We start from the raw sequence: 11,022 nt of genomic DNA on the forward strand, positions 1-11,022 counted from the left end.
GAAGACCTGCATGGGAATGTTCTTTGAGTTCTATGTACTAGGAGAACCTTGACTTCCTCAGAATTACTGGCAGGCTTTATTTCTTAGACAACATGAATCACACATTGGACTATATTTTCCTTTTATGAGTGGGCCATCAGAAAGCTTAGAGCCAAATTTTTGGCTCATCTTTGGAAATGAGCTTGCATAATTTTTTTTCCTATTTCTCCCATGGTTTTGTCTATCTGCATTTTTACAGGCCCCGAGTTTCAAGTTTTATCTCTACTTCATCTTAGGAAGTCTAGGGAGCCATCTGGCATCGTTTAGATATCAAGACAGAGATAACATATAGCATAAGCATTATAATTATCCCTAATCCTGAAAACCTCTATCAAACTACCCCTCACTCATCTTTAATAAAAATACTAAATATACAACTTGACAGCAAAAACACTATTAAAAATGGGCAGAAGATCTGAATAGAGCTGACCTTTGAACAACATGGGTTTGAACTACATGGGTCCACTTATCTGTGGGGTTTTTTCGATAAATATATTGGACATTTTTTTGGATTTTCAAATTGTCAAGATTTGTGACAATTTGAAAAGACTCACAGATGAATTGTGTAGACTAGAAATATGGAAAAAATTCAGCAAAAGTTAGGTATGTCATGAATCCTAAGATATATGTAGCTACTAGTCTATCCTTATACAGGCATAAGGTGAGAGATATTTAATATAAAATTAATAATGTATTATTTTTCTTACTGTTTTATAACTTTGCTTTCAAAGGCTTAACTACTATATAGTATGTGTCTTTCTTGCCATTGGAGAAATTTTATCAGCCTATTATCACATTGCTTTTTTAAAAAGTAACAATGTTGCCAATATTGTATTATGAATATGATTATTATACTGTATACCATAAAAATTTTATGACTCATTTATTAATATATAAGTTAGACTACCAGGAAGCAACTATATCTACTAATAAGGCAACCATAAAGCAAGCATACTGCTGTTTCTTTGTTATCAATGCATGAATTATTACACCTGTAAATAAATATAAATTTCTTTTTCCTATTACCTTTTCATTTTTGATGTCTTGTGTTAGTAATATGTATAATATCAACAGTCTTTTGTATCATATAAGATAATAATGATGTAGGTACTGACAGACAAGTCATCTTATAAACAGATGATAAACTTATTGTATCGATAAACACAGTACAGTACTGAAAATGTATTTTCTCTTCCTTACGATTTTCTTAATAACATTCTCTTTAGCTTACTTCATTCTAAGAATACAGGACATAATATACATAATATAAAAAGTAGGTGATTGATCGTTTATGGTATCAGTAAGGCTTCCGGTAAACAGTAGCCTATTAGTGGTTAAGTTTGAGAAGTCAAAAGTATGCCTGTGCAATCAGTGCCCTTAATTCCCATGTTGTCCAAGGGTCAATAGTAGACATTTTTCCAAAGAAGGCATACAGATGACAGGTACATGAAAAGATGCTCAACATTACTAATCATCAAGGAAATCAAATTAAAACCATAATTAGATATCACCTCACACCTATTTGAATGGCTATTATCAAACAGAGAAATGTTGGTGAGAATGTGGAGAAAAGAGAACCCTTGTGCACTGGTGATGGGAATGTAAATTGGTGCAGCGACTGTGGAAAATGGTATGGATATGGAGGTTCCTAAAAAAGTAAAAACAGAACTACCATACGATCCAGTAATCCCACTTCTGGGTATCTATCCAAAGGAAACAAAAACAGCAACTTGAAATCATGTATGTACTCCCATGTTCATTGCAGTGTTGCTTACAATAACCAAGATATGGAAACAACCTAAGTGTCCATTATCAGATGAATGGATAAGAAAATGTGGTGTGTATACACACACACACACACACACACACACACACACACACGATGGACTATTACTCAGTCATAAAAAAGAATGAAATCTTGCCATTTTTGACATGTAACGACCTTGAGGGCATTATACTAAGTGAAATAAGTCAGAAAAGACAAATACAGTATGATCTTACTTATATGTGAAATCTACAAAAAATTCACAACCTCATAGATACAGAGAACTAATTGGTGATTGCGAAAAATGGGTGAAGGGGGTCAAAAGGTAGAAAACAAAATAAATAAGTTCTGGGAATGTTTAGCATGGTGACTATAGTTAATAATATTGTACTTGAATGTTGCTAAGAGACTAAATCTTAAAAGTTCTCATCACACAGCCACTATGGAAAATCAATAAGGAGATTCTTTAAAAACTAGGAATAAACCTACTATATGATCCAGCAATCCCACTACTGAGCATATACCTGAAGAAAACCAAAATTGAAAAAGACACATGTACCCCATTGTTCATTGCAGCACTATTTACAATAGCTAGGACATGGAAGCAACCTAGATGTCCGTCGACAGATGAATGAATAAGCTGTGGTACATATATACAATGGAATATTACACGGTCATAAAAAAGAACAAATTTGAGTCAGTTCTAGAGAGGTTCAAGAGGGAGGGGACATATGTATACTTGGCTGATTCCTGTTGTTGTATGGTAGAAACCAACATGACACTGTAAAGCAATTATCCTTCCATTAAAACAAAAAGAAAACAATAAAATGAAATCATCTTTTTACAACGAAAAAAGACACCAAAATACAGGGAGAAGATGACCACGTGAATAGTCATGTGAAGGCAGAGACTGGAGTTATGCTAACAAGCCAGCGAGCAAGCAGAGCTACTCAGAGCTAGGAAGAGGCAAAGAAGTACCCTCCCCAAAAGTTTCAGAGCAAGCACAGCCCTGCTGACACCTGGATTTCAGATTCTAGCCTTCAGAATTATAAGAATAAATTTGTTAAAAAAAAAAAAAAAAAAAAGAATAAATTTGTTGTTTTAAGCAACCTCTCCGAAAAAAAAATTTCTGAACCATAAATTTTTACATGTACACATTTGCATTTCCCTAGATATTAAATTTGTTTGATTAGAAAAAAAAAGTTCTCATCACAAGAAAAAGCTTCTTTAAGGTGATGGATATTAACAAGACTTATTGGGGTGATCATTCTACAATATATACAAACATCAAATCATTAATGTTGTACACCTGAAACTAATATAATGTTGTAAGTCAGTTATACCTCAATAAAAAAAGAAGTACTAAATAAATTATGGAGCAGCTTACATTCCGAAATGGGGTTAGACTATGGCCATACTACCCTGAATGTGCCCTGTCTCGTCTGAAATGGGGTTAGAGTTTACAAGAGCAATTAAAATGTCGGTTCTGGTGACAAGCTCGTGGAGGACCCAGATATAGGATCACTGAGAAAGGCAAGTTGGCACTTAGCAAATGTGCAAAAGCAAAATGAGCAGGAAAACAACGTTGCTAACTATTTAAGAAAATACTGCAAACAGACAACATGAGGAGGTCAGAGCATGAAAGACAGAGGAAGTGGCTGGGAGAGAAGTCCCATGAGACCTTGCAGCATGGATCTCCTGGTGTCAGCCCCCGGATGAATAAACAGAAACCTGGTGACCTTGACAGTGGATCTACTGCAACAGCACTGTGTGCTTGACCTCAAACAATTTGTCTGTCCCGTGATAGAGATTTGTAAGAGGTGGTCTGATCATCATAGTCTAGAATGTGTTTTCCTCTCTGTATATCACTTATTTTTATTTTTGCATATCACTTATTTTTAAATGACTATTTGAGGAGCCAGATCCAGTGGGGAAAGAAGTCTGAGGGAAGAATGAGAAGGGGAAGGGAGTTATCGGAACTGTGCAGTGACCATAAACAATTTCCTCTTTATTTTTTGCTTCTTTGGTTGTTTTGGGGGACACCACCCAGGAAACAGTTTTGAAGAAAAGCACAAGCAAGAACAATACTTAATAAAAATACTGAGCATGTACTATTTCCCCCACGAAATCTAACCATGACCAATGATAGAAAACTCGGCTTTTGGAAAAACTCAGGACCAAAAATACACATGGATAGTGTTAGGGCGTAAGTGAACTTTAGGCCACTGGGATCGAATTGTGAAGATATGAGTTGTAAATGGTTGAAAGAGTTCATCAAAGCAGGTCCTTGTTTATAATTTTCAATTCAGCATTTTTTCCCTACTAGTCACCGAAAATGCTGCGGAAGCTAAATGTAAAAACTGGAAACCTCTCTTCCGTGGCTATTTCCCCTTACATTGCTTTAATCAATCCTCTTTTGCCCCATGGATCATTCTTACCAGTGACCTTGAGAAACCCCAGAGCCCAGGCTCTCCCTGTCTCATGCACATGCCCAGTCCTTTCCAGGGAGGAAGCCTGCGAGTCTGCTCTGTCTTCACACTTTTATCTCCTCTAAGCAGAGACCTCCAAGTTGGAGACAGGGAAAGTGGAAAACCAACTCAAGTCAGAACTAGAACCCTACCAAATGCTCGGGAACGGTGGAAGCGTGTGTGTCCAGAACTGGGAGATGGAACTAAGTATGTCACACAATACAACGAACAAATATCTACTGCCACAAATAATACTGCATAACAAAACACTCCAAAATTCAGACTTAAAAACCAACCATTCACTATGGCTCATGAGGCTATAGGATGACTATTTTTTGGTGCAGCATAAAGTAGGTGGACTTGTGAAAAGTATCTCAACAAGATGTAACAGACCCCCAGCAGAGGGTAGAAGGCTTTTATTCCAGAAATGGTGAATCAGTGGGATTAGACTCTGGGTATTATGCTGGAAACACAGTCTGCACACAAATGGGCAACACCAAAGGCCCTGCCTCTTACTGGGATCTCAGACTGTCAATCAGACTTACAGGTGCCAGGCAGGACATGGAAAGTTCTCTCTCTGAAAACCTCTTATAGTGTGGCTCCTGCCTGGAGTCTAAGTATGCCACACAATACAATGAACAAACAAACAACTGTCCTACGTGTATGTACTGTCACAAATAATACTGCATAACAAAACATCCCAAAACTCAAACTTAAAAACCAACCATTTATTATGGCTCATGAGGCTATAGGATGACTATTTTTTGCTGCGTTTAAGCACACATTTATGGTCAAATGTAGATTGGGCTGGCACCTCTGCTGATCTTGGCTGGGCTTTCTATGTCTAGGGGATTGGCTGGCTGTTAGTCGATCATTCGTTAGCCTGAGCATGCTCACGTGGTAGATGTAAGGTTCCGAGAAACAGAAGCTCCAAGATCTCTTGAGACCAAGGCTAGGAACTGCGACACAATCAGTCTGCCACATTCTATTGGCCAAAGCAAGTCACTGTAATAAATCTAGCACACTAGTTTTCTGTATCTTTCTACATTTCTGGATGTGCTATGTCACATTTTAACCTTAAAAGGAAGAATGCAGTAAAATTAAGCAGGGGCAGATATTCTACCTACAATGCCCATGGATATCTATTGGATTTTTCTACCAGTACCGAAGCTAGAAATGAATAGTTATATTGAAATAAAAAAGCCAGCCTCTGAATTTTCCCCTATGATGAGTTACATGACTAATGTCTCCATCTGTACTTAAAACACATAAGCATATGGCTGAGGGAGATACGAGAGGCAGACGGGGGCTTCAGACAGGAAATGCATCTTGTATGTAAACTGCAGCTGGTGAGAGAAGACTCAGCATTAGAGAAGGGAATGGAGTCATTCATCCAGTGACATCACCAGGATGACAGCTGCAGCTTCGCTGTCTGACGCAACCTCATAGGCTAGGCCAGAGCCAACACTGAGATAAAGCCTGTGAGAGAGTAGACAGTTTCCTAAGAACATGCCCTTCGACACCAAGGAAAGGAAGGGCACGAAAGGCGTTTTTTAATTTTCTATGACTTAACTGCAGTCTAGAAAGTTCCAACCTTACAGGAAAAAAAAAATCATCTCCTGAAAAACAAACCCACAAAAGAAGGTTATTTTGAGAAATTTAACAAGTGGGTAGACTCTCTAGAACCAGGACATCTGTGCCAAACTTTTCTTTTGACAGCTAAGTTATTGGCCAGATTTTCCAGGGGCTTCTAGTTTAAGATTCTGGGAAATGGCACCCAAGATCATAAAAAAAAAAAAAAAAAAAAATTAAAGACAATTCTGCTCATTCCACATAAGCAGAGTGAGCTGGTCTGGCCCTTGGAGGCAAAGGACTGGAGGAGTCCTGGAGCATCTCCTCATGTCTGTGCACTCAATCTCCTCATCTGGGAAATGGAGGAATGTATTCATTATGCATTGTTGTGGGATGGAATGCTGTCAGAATTTAGTGACTTAAAACAATGAACATTTATTATCTGACATTTTCTGTGGATTAGGAATTGGGGGGCAGCTGAGCTGAGTGGTTCTGGCTTATGGTTTCTCATTAGTGTTCAGTCAAGACATCAGCCAAGGCTTCAGTCATCTGGAGGCTAGCCTGGGGCTGGAGGATATGCTTCCAAGATGGTACCTCCACATAGCTGTTGCCAGGAGAACTCATGACATCATGGTGACTAGGCTCCCCCTAGAGCAGAGATGAGGGAGAAAGGAAAGGTAGAGGAAGGGGGCAAAGCCATAGCATCTTTTATAACCTAACCTCTGAGGTAACATTTCAGTGATTTTTCCTGTACTGATACAGTGCTGAAGGGGACTAACTAGTGTTAATCCCAGAAGGTAGGGACCATTGGAGGCTGCCATCACAGGGAATGAGACTAGATGAACTTGAAGGTTCCTCCTCGTTGAGTGGTTCTATTGTCTTGTGTGGAGAGGACACAGTCACACACACCACTAGTCACAGCCACACATACCACTAGTACCGAAAGGTAACAATAGAAATATAAAACAGGTTTCATTGGGAGACAGACTTCAAAAAGATAATAAGCAGACTACACACAGTCCATCCACCTCAAGCTCTTGTGACCTTACAGAGGGCGGCACCTGTCTGAATTGCACACGACGGGGAAGGGGCCCCATGGTGTGGAAATCCAATGTGCTATATATCAATATTTACAGGGAAAGAGAGAACTTTCTGAAGCCAGTGACTGAGATTCCTCAGAATTCTCCTTCTAAATGGTAAAGAAGTAGGTAATATATAGGTCTACAAATTTCTGTGCACAATTCCATGATCTAAACACTTAGAGAATTAAAAGATTTTAAAATCAGTGATTTATTAGCAAAACTTGACTTCAATTATCTGAGAACTAATCATAGTCTTTTTTTCCTTTGAGGGTGAATATTCATATGTTTGACTATAGAAACGTTAACGTGTTTGATTATAGGGTTCAACACCAGGCCCTGCTGAAGGGACTTAATAATAGGCAGGATATACACTGTACTACCTTTCTAAAAGAAAAAAAGAAAATTCAGGTCTCCATGGGCAAAGCCTGCCTTTGTGCAGTTAACCTCAACAAGGCAGGTTCTGCAAAACGTCACCGTCATCTGACCCCATAGCAGAAAACGGGCCCTATTACCTCCTGGTTGGATTTTTCATGTCACTGAAATCTAATTTCTGAGATACTAGAGATATTAATCAGAATTGTAATAAAATACAGGCCCCAAATTATTAGTGCTAGATGTTTTTGAAAAACATATTCACATGTTTAAAACTGAGCTACAGGAATGATGAGTTACATATGACAGAATGGTTTTGAGTCTGACCTGCCTTTTATTATTGGTATGGCCTGAGATAAATTACGTTACCTTTTTGAGATGGAGTTCCTCATCTGTAAAACGAGAATGATGGCATTTAACCTGGGGGGTTATTGTGGGAGCTGATGAAATGATGTGGCTTGGAGCTCAGTGTTAGATAAAAGACAGTTCTTCCGTTGCCCTCTGCCACCCTCTCTCTTCCAAGTTCTACAAATTGGACCTTGGCTCCAAACAAACGTCGGTGTATTTGGCCCCTCCTTGTTTGGGTAAGTTGATAAAATCATTCTTTCTTGCTTCAAGTGTATCATGTGACCACACAAGCCTAGACACAATGTAAGTAATCATACAGAAAGTACAATTCCCACATCAACAAACTCCCAGTGGGTCTAGATAATTGCCTTTCTCTTAGCAACAGACCTAAAATTTTTCTGAATTTTGCTGCATTTCTCAACCCACAAAATAGCTCATATCAAAGAAAGCGTGATAAAAGGGAGACTGAGTATGTTTTAAACCAGCTCTGCTATTTTGTATCAGATTTAGAATAAAAGGCAACTGGAGTCCAAACCCTGCTTCCTTAGATGACCAGAAGAAGTGTTTTTTGGTTGTTAGCCCCAAGTTAGAGATTAGAATTTCAAAGAGCAACCCAGGAAACAAAGTTGAAATTTGTGAGCTGCAATTATTTTTGTATATACCTCATCTGGTTAAACTAATTCCATCTTTTCTTGGCGGTGGCCTATGTAGTAATAAGCACCATACTGAGCTTCAACCTACCACTGAATAAAATCTCTTTTTCCTTTTTGGCGTTTTCTGATGGTGCAAAAAAAAAAAAGAGGGGGGCGGTCATCATCTGTAAGAAGTGGCTGAAACAGCTTTACAATTGAAAGACGACATTTTTTTCAACCTGTAGGTGGTCTGTCTCCAGAATGTGCCTAATTTCCATTATGCATATGAAAACCAAACCCCTCACTTTCTTTCCACCTTTTTCATTTCATTTTCCCTACTCAATTCTCAGCTGTTGCAGAAGACTGATTACATACAGAGTGGGATGGTTTACTAAGGAGAGCAGTTTCCCTGTCCTAGAAGGCAGAGGATTCTGGGAGCAGCCACGGAAGGGCAGTGCACCCCTGCTCAGAGTTACAGCCAAAGAGCTACTGAGTGTGTGGCTCCTGCGAACTTTCTAATCCCTTCAGTTTTGTGATCAGAAAAGGGATGATCACTGAATGCACAGAAAGCTAGCTCTGTGCTGAGTAATGCAGTAGAGGGTGAGCCCACAGACTCAGGACCCAGAGACTAGGCATTTTTCGATCTCTTCGTTACATACCTGTCACTAAACCTAATCCACACCATGCTAAATATATAAGGTGCTAGGTTTAATCTTGTTGTAATTACATTATGAAATAGTATAGGTGAAACATGTTGGATGTAGGATCGGAGAGCTTGGGTTTGAATTTTGTCCCTGTGTTCCCATCACAAGCCCTTCTCACCATGTGACCTTGGGCAGGTTTCTTAACCTCTCTGTGTCTCTGTTTATTTGTAAAATGGGTGAATACAATATTTTATTGAACTGAAGACATTCTAGCAGTACACATAGGGGGAAAAAGCACCAGGATTTGCAGCAAATGTATGGGCTGGGCTGGAAGGTGCTAGTAGGTCTTATTACCTTTGAAAGCCTTGCAGGGCTCCCATTCAGATTCAGGGAAAGAGCCAAAGTTCTTCCACTTCCTGGTGAAGCTCCCTTCCCCTCCCCCACCTCACCTCCTACCACACCGCCTTTGGCTCTCTCCCCCAGCCCCAGCCACAGTGATCCTAGGACAGATTTTGAGACACTTCAAAGATGGCCTCCATACCCCCTCTTCCCTCTACCTGGAGCCCTCTTCCCCAGATGTCCTTGTGCCTGACTCCCTCACCTCCCTCAGACTGCTCAGGGGTGACAGTCTCAACAAAGCCTTCTGGAACCATCCTCTTACAATCACAAACTTCTCCATCTCAGACTCTTCCTGTCGCCCCTCTCCATAGCACTATCCATTGTCTCTCCTGCTATGACCCTATAAAACTACTTACTCTGTCCATGACCACAATATCATTGCAGGATGGGAAGGGAAATTTGTCAGCTTTCTTCACTGCTGGTAGCCTAGAACGGCTCCTGACATGTGGCAGGTGCTCAAAAGTTTGTTTTGTTTGAGTGACTAAGTACTAACATTTTTAAACTGGGCTACTGAGACACTAAAAGAGAAGTCCACGTCTGCACTGTCCAATATGGTAGCTGTCTTAGCTCAGGCTACTGTAACAAAACACCACAGACTGAGAGATTTAAATAACAAACATGCATGTCTTACAGTTCTGGAGGCTGGACGTTCAAGATCAAAGTGCTGGCAGATTTGGTGTCTGGTGAAGGCCCGCTTCTTGGTTCACAGACGGCCGTCTTCTTGTATCCTTACATGGCAGAGAACAGAAAGCAGTGAGCTCTTTTGTGACTCTTATAAGGACACTAATCCCATTCATGAAGCTCTGCCCTCATGACCCTCATTCATCCTAATGACCTCCCAAATGTCCCACCTCTTAAGAACACTATGGGAAAGGATTTCAACATATGAATTCAGGGGGTCCACAAATATCCAATCCAGAACAGAGGCTCCATTAGCTCCACATGGCGACTGAGCACTTGAACAGGTCCAAACTGTGATGTGATGTAAGTATCAAATACACATTGGATTTTGAAAACTTAGTATAAAAAAAGAATGCCAAATACCTCATGAATCTTTTTAATACTGATTACTTTCTGAAACAATAATATTCTAGATATTCTGGGTGAAATAAAACATATTAAAATTACATAATTTTCACCTGTTTCCTTTTACATGTTCAACTAAGATGTTAGAAGATTCTAAATGTAGTTCACATTATGTTTCTCCCAGATAGTGCTGGTGTACGTGCTTATCTTCAACATCCACACTAGGAGTCATATACATAACTCAGACCTGCCATTAGTGAGTTTGGCCGGCAGAAGGAAACGAGAAAGAAAAATCAAGAGATCACTTGATACTGGGTCCGCCTTCCAACAGGCTGGCAAAATACTGGAGAGGATGAACTGACTGGTGGCAAGACTTGATTTGGCAAATATAAGGATGGATCTGCAGTTAGCTGCACATCGTAATACATCTGGCTACATTTTTATGCATGCTGCATATACAAACCTATTATCAAAAATATTTTGTAATGAGCCACTTAATCAAAGAACCCTCACTTGATATTTTTAATTTGAAATTGGATATAAAGAAATATGGATGGATCCTTATCTGCTCAGCATTTCTCATGATTCTGTCTACCTGTATTCGTTTCAGGCCTTCCCAGGTGGCGTTAGTGGTAAAGAACCCACCTGCCAATGCAGGGGATGTGAGAGACCCGA

At 39.6% G+C, this 11,022-nt stretch overlaps 1 pseudogene; it reads right to left on the bottom strand.

The window, feature by feature from the left end:
* Positions 1-9,575, bottom strand: part of LOC145535785 (DNA repair protein RAD51 homolog 4-like) — a 108,281-nt pseudogene extending 98,706 nt beyond the window's left edge.
* Positions 9,576-11,022: the final 1,447 nt, after the last annotated feature.

This window comes from Giraffa tippelskirchi, chromosome X (genome assembly GCF_054371585.1).
Source record: "Giraffa tippelskirchi isolate mGirTip1 chromosome X, T2T-mGirTip1v1.2.pri, whole genome shotgun sequence".
Classification (NCBI taxonomy): domain Eukaryota; kingdom Metazoa; phylum Chordata; class Mammalia; order Artiodactyla; family Giraffidae; genus Giraffa; species Giraffa tippelskirchi.